Genomic DNA, 5,310 nt, shown 5'->3' with positions numbered 1-5,310 from the left:
GGGCACGAGGAGGCAGGATGATGGTCCGCTTGTAGGGTCAGACGCCACTTGATTTAAAGGTGTATATCGGCACGTCTAACATCAAATCTTCCAGCATGGCCATTCTCACTTTCCTCTCATACTTCTTCTTCTTGTAACCTCCCCCGACACAAACTGGCTCCAGGTGAAAGGTCACCATTACAGACATGCGCAGAATAATTAGAATTTTGATGCCATTGAAGATGGCTTGCAAAAGTAAGTGTAAGATACTACTACTAAGAAGCCTTTTTGTTGGGAAATGGCATTTTGGAGCTGGAAATTACAGGTTGGGGTTCTGGCTATTTTATTTTGTGAGAAAAAGTGGCTTTCTACCATGTTTGGAGTGTTGTAGACAGTCTATAATAAGTATAGTTTGGGTGTTATCAGGGAGGTCAGAGTTTCTTATTCTGTTTGTGGGGGCACTTTGCGCCGAAACAATTGTCTTCAAAAACGCCATACGCACTCTTTAGAAGTCAGACTTCTTGCCTGCCAATGTGAGATTTTAACCAACTAAACCTCAGATAGGTGACTTTTGACAGCCTTTTTCTTACATGTTTGTTATTTATTTGAATGCTAGGAGCCATTGGAGAGTCTGTGCCCTCCACGTGTCTTTTTTAACCTCCTTGACGTAAGAGAATTGTCCTCAAATACGTACATGTGCGCCCACTACACCTCCTACACAACTTTGTCATGAGCTAATCCTAGTGAGAGGATCTGCATACTCTTTGCCGTAAGGCGTAGGCAGCCTATTTTCATTTCCTGCAATTCGTAGGGAAAGCCATCTTATCTAGTAGACGTAATTCGTGGCGAAGCGACAAATTTAGCGTAATTGCCTTCCTTGATTTAGTGTAATACGTAGGGGGTTCTTCTGAATTCAGCGTAAATCGTTGTCGGGACCCCCCATGCAGACCCTCTAGTGAGACCACCCGTGAGCTTCTTACCTCTGCTCTTGGTATGCAACTTGCTCAACTCCCTCAGCTCATGGGGCGGGGGGGGGGGGGGGGTGTCATTGGATGATGGCCTCGGCGTGTTAATACAGGAAATTATAGCATGATTTTGTAGAAGATTCTTACCCCCTCGAAGGTGAACGTTGAAATGTCCAACATAATTTAGGTTCTGTAGGATAACGCCCCTATTATCCCTCTCAATCTGCGATGCGTCGGTCCCGAAGATTATGGCAAGGTCGCCAGCTACGAGCTGATCCCATGTCATGTTGTCAGGAGTAACTGTGCCCGTGTAGTCTTACCTTGCGAAGGTGTCTCCTCGTTGTTGAACTGCACCTTTGGTAGGGGAGCCGCTCGGTTGCCTGCTGGCCACGGAGCTTGGGCAGGCAGGCCGGCCGCGTTCTTGGCGGCATCCAACATATTCATGGCCCGTAACTCTTGCAATGTCGGGTACGAGTTATCGTAGATCATCTTTCCGGCTTGCTGGTGCTGTGTCGGGGCTGGGAGGTGTTGTTAAGTCTCCCGTCCTGCTGTTTCTTTCATCTGTTTACTAGGTTACTGTCCGGAACGCAAGCAAGATGGCCGCCGAGATCTCGTTGTTTATCGCGAGAGGGTGGTTGAGTCGAAAGGCGGGAAACTTGGTTGGGAGGGGGGTGGCTGGTCGAGTGATCCCTGGGGCTCCTCCCCCGCTATGCAGATGAGTCACGTCTAGCTGCAGCTCGTCCAATTCCCGGGTGAGGTCTTCAAATCGTTGTTCCAAGAAATCTTCCAAAGAGACTCGTTGCGGTGTAGAAGTTGCCCGCGGGGGCGCGGTACTGACAGTAGCGAAGGGGGTCCCAAGGTCGTACTCCTGATATCTGACTGGAATCGAAGCCTTCCTTCCGGCCATCGCTATGGGAATCAAGACGTGAGTTACGCCTGATGCGACGAAAACAAGGCAAAGTCGGGGCACTTTTGTCCGACTGAATTAAACGGTGCTGATGCCTTTTGCGTCAGGGAGAGTCTGTCTCTCGTCCGAGGCTCTACTGCCGCACTGCGCATGCCTGGTCAGGTGGCCAAATTCTCTACTATTAGGAGAGGGTCAGCATGGGGGGTCCTGACAACGATTTACGCTGAATTCAGGAGAACCCACTACGTATTACGCTAAATCAAGGAAGGCAATTACGCTAAATTTCGTCGCCTCGCTACGATTTACGTAGATAAGATGGTTTTCCCTACGAATTACGGGAAATAAAATAGGCTGCCTACGCCTTACGTAAAAGAGCATGCAGACCCTCTTTAATAGGATACTAGTATTCCTCATAGCCTTATCTAACTTGAAGAGTCTGTCGAACAGATGTTGTTGTGACCAGGTGAGTTGGAAAGGTACGTCATTTATACGTTTTCTGGCAATAACATTATTGCACAACAGGTGCACAAGGTAAAAAGTACTGGTGCAAAACTAAAGCCCCAAAAGGCTAACATTTTTGTACTATTACAAGAGTCACGTTGTAGTATGGGATTAGATAGTACTAGTACAAGTCACCTTGTAGTATGGGATTAGATAGTACTAGTACAAGAGTCACGTTGTAGTATGGGATTAGATAGTACTAGTACAAGAGTCACGTTGTAGTATGGGATTAGATAGTACTAGTACAAGAGTCACGTTGTAGTATGGGATTAGATAGTACTAGTACAAGAGTCACGTTGTAGTATGGGATTAGATAGTACTAGTACAAGTCACCTTGTAGTATGGGATTAGATAGTACTAGTACAAGAGTCACGTTGTAGTATGGGATTAGATGGTACTAGTACAAGTCACCTTGTAGTATGGGATTAGATAGTACTAGTACAAGAGTCACGTTGTAGTATGGGATTAGATAGTACTAGTACAAGAGTCACGTTGTAGTATGGGATTAGATAGTACTAGTACAAGAGTCGCGTTGTAGTATGGGATTAGATAGTACTAGTACAAGAGTCACGTTGTAGTATGGGATTAGATAGTACTAGTACACGTCACCTTGTAGTATGGGATTAGATAGTACTAGTACAAGAGTCGCGTTGTAGTATGGGATTTAGATAGTACTAGTACAAGAGTCACGTTGTAGTATGGGATTAGATAGTACTAGTACAAGAGTCACGTTGTAGTATGGGATTAGATAGTACTAGTACAAGAGTCACGTTGTAGTATGGGATTAGATAGTACTAGCACAAGAGTCACGTTGTAGTATGGGATTAGATAGTACTAGTACAAGAGTCACGTTGTAGTATTTTACAATCACTGGAGGAACTTCTGACGTCTAGACATTCTTAAGTATTTTTCAGAACTAGCTTCCGAGTTGGGGGGGGTACTTAATAACACATCATGGAACAACACTGTCCCTGTCCAACACTAATGAAGGACTAACATATGGATAAAATTTAACTAATAAGACTGATACTTTTTCATACTTTTTTGTCTGTCTAACCTCTACCTTTTTTAGCCCACAAGAATTTAGTGAACAAAAGCGCTGATAATTGTGATACTTTAATGAGACATCATTTAGTGAAAGAACCGGTTTTTTCTTTCTTTGTGGATGTGTCCCCTCCAGCACACAATAGACAGCCCTCCTAAGCCTGCCCGCGCACAACTTTCCTGACCCGCTAATTAAAAAAATAAGCCGTCCAAATTTTGAAATATACTCATGTTACAACTCTTTTTCTCAACAGTGTACCATTGTTCGCAAAGGCAGAAAATCACTTCATTGCTCAATAAAGTGGCTTAACCAAACTGGGACATGTACAAGTACGTCTACTGCCTGCCTGGTGAAATACTTGAAATACACCCAAATGTTTCACACCGTGCTTTCAACGCGAACGATAAGCCTTGCAGAGAAAAGTCGCTAAAATTAGCTACGTAAAGTCGACGTTTTCTGGCAATAACATTATTGCACAACAGGCGCACAAGGTAAAAAGTACTGGTGCAAAACTTAAGTTCCAAAAGGCTAATCAGACAGCATTTAGTGAAAGAACCGGTTTTTCCTTTCTTTGTGGTTGTTTGCCCTCCGGCACACAATAGACAGCCCTCTTCAGCCTGCCCGCACAACTTTCCTGACCCGCTAAGCCGTCCAAATTCTTAAACAAACTCATATAACAACTCTTTTTCTCAACAGTAGAGTATGTACCATTGTACGCAAAGGCAGAAAATCACTTCATCGCTCAAAAAAGTGGTCTAACCAAACTGCGACATGTACGTCTACAGATATATTGTACCTTCATACAACACCGTGGCAGTACGCCTGTGAGTCTGAAACTGTCCAGTGTTGGCAAAGGCAACAACGCTAACAGTATTCTAAAACGAGCAGAAAGACGGCTGTTAAATGTAAGGATATGACAAACCGTCCAGAAAATTAATACGTTACACCTGTCCGTTAGACAATTACGAAAATGTCATCTAAATTTTATGGAAGCAACCAGTCATCAAATTGAATCTGCAATTATTCAATATCCGCTAGAGGCCCCTCTTGAGCCGCCAGAGCTTGACTATAGCACTCGGGATGCCCCAGTGGGGTAGTCAGAGGTTAACAAAGAAGAAACGTACACGTCCATCAACCGCTTGCATTGCGAAACCTTCCCACATAACGATTACAGTAATACACAAGCTTTCATCTCAAATCCTTTTCATATCAGTTGGGTTGAGATGACAGGGAATTCGTGATCTACATAAACACACCTATTTGGGGCCCAAATGTGATTTGGAAGGAACTCTTCAAGACCACTCAGAGTAAAGGTGAACTCTCACTGCACTTAAGGCACCGGTGCGGCACTGCGAGGCTCGTTCACTGCGGCACTGTTTTGTTATTTTAGCGATTTTTAATAAATCATATATTGCGTGATATGTAAAAGCATGACTTAGAAGACAACAAAATACACAAAAGGGAAGAAAATTCGTTCCTCATATCTGAAATGTGTCCTTAATACAGGAACAACACCATAAACAGACATGCTTATATTCTGCAGAGGAACCAGGGACAAACCAGCGGGACATTACCCTCGGAATACATCCACAAGTGGGTTAAGAACTGCTCTGATAGACTGTTGAATGACGCTGAGCTATCAGTGCTTTCTAAAGGCTTGAACCGACACGTGCACGTAGTTGAAATCGTCACACAGACCGAGCTGGCATGCCGCAAAATCCCTGACAGAGAAGCAAATTTGCTACTTTCAAAAGTCCCCATTTTTCTTAATTAACCGAGGATGACGCAGTCCAACATTTCTAAGGAGGAACAAGAACCTCTCAATTCACCACGGCGGGACAAAATCGCAGTACTTTACTAGCAGACAAAAGAAGATTGACCGTTGTTCTCAATTGAGAAAGACTAAAACAGAA

This window comes from Branchiostoma floridae, chromosome 5, assembly GCF_000003815.2.
Source record: "Branchiostoma floridae strain S238N-H82 chromosome 5, Bfl_VNyyK, whole genome shotgun sequence".
In the NCBI taxonomy this organism is placed as follows: Eukaryota; Metazoa; Chordata; class Leptocardii; order Amphioxiformes; family Branchiostomatidae; genus Branchiostoma; species Branchiostoma floridae.
This window is presented reverse-complemented; position numbering follows the sequence as displayed.